Source organism: Salvelinus sp. IW2-2015, linkage group LG24 (assembly GCF_002910315.2).
Source record: "Salvelinus sp. IW2-2015 linkage group LG24, ASM291031v2, whole genome shotgun sequence".
Classification (NCBI taxonomy): domain Eukaryota; kingdom Metazoa; phylum Chordata; class Actinopteri; order Salmoniformes; family Salmonidae; genus Salvelinus; species Salvelinus sp. IW2-2015.
Genome location: NC_036864.1, coordinates 6,143,271 through 6,143,755, shown reverse-complemented (window position 1 = coordinate 6,143,755; position 485 = coordinate 6,143,271).

The following is a 485-nucleotide window of genomic DNA, read 5'->3' as shown; positions in this document are numbered from 1 at the left end:
AGAGACTAGTCAAGGATCATATCACCTCCACCCTACCGGACACCCTAGACCCACTCCAATTTGCTTACCGCCCCAATAGGTCCACAGACAACGCAATCACACAGCACACTGCCCTAATCCATCTGGACAAGAGGAATACCTATGTAAGAATGCTGTTCATCGATTACAGCTCAGCATTTAAAACCATAGTACCCTCCAAACTCGTCATTAAGCTTGAGACCCTGGGTCTCAACCCCGCCCTGTGCAACTGGGTCCTGGACATTCTGACGGGCTGCCCCCAGGTGGTGAGGGTAGGAAACAACATCTCCACCCCGCTGATCCTCAACACTGGGGCCCTACAAGGCTGCGTTCTCAGACCGAGAGACTGAAAAACAGCTTCTATCTCAAGGCCGTCAGACTGTTAAACAGCCACCACTAACATTGAGTGGATGCTGCCAACAYGCTGACTATAATCTCTAGCCACTTTAATAATAAAAAATTGGATG